The sequence below is a fragment of the Egretta garzetta genome, unplaced genomic scaffold, assembly GCF_000687185.1.
Source record: "Egretta garzetta isolate BGI_Z169 unplaced genomic scaffold, ASM68718v1 scaffold557, whole genome shotgun sequence".
NCBI lineage: Eukaryota > Metazoa > Chordata > Aves > Pelecaniformes > Ardeidae > Egretta > Egretta garzetta.
In genome coordinates this window covers 1,518,859-1,519,190 of record NW_009260264.1, presented here as the reverse complement: position 1 = coordinate 1,519,190, position 332 = coordinate 1,518,859, and the positions used below count along the sequence as shown (strand labels likewise).

At 43.7% G+C, this 332-nt stretch overlaps 1 protein-coding gene across 1 annotated transcript in view; it reads left to right on the top strand.

The window, feature by feature from the left end:
• Nucleotides 1-332, top strand: part of SCFD2 (sec1 family domain containing 2) — a gene marked incomplete at its 5' end in the record, with an annotated part of 202,620 nt that overhangs the window by 995 nt on the left and 201,293 nt on the right. The gene's annotated exons all lie outside the window — the stretch shown is intronic.

Here is a 332-nt window from a genome sequence, read left to right as displayed (position 1 = left end):
TGATTGAATGAGTCACCAGCAAGGTGCTGGGCTAGTGACCCAGAAAGTGTTTGTATCGGGCTCTCACTTCTGGAATAACCATTTTTCAGAGGAAACAGTAAACTCGGAGAATAGTTGATATAGGAATGGCTGCATTCGCTTACCCCATCATATTATTGACAGACCTGCTCACATATAGAGTGTGTGGGCCTGGTTCTGTTTGCATTGTCTGTAGTCAATAATTCAGGTCATAATTTTGCCACCACGTGTCCCATAGCAAGTGCTTGGCACAATACTGCACCTGCAGCTCATCTGTTCTGAATTTTCTTCTTCTTTTTATACCCTTCCCATCC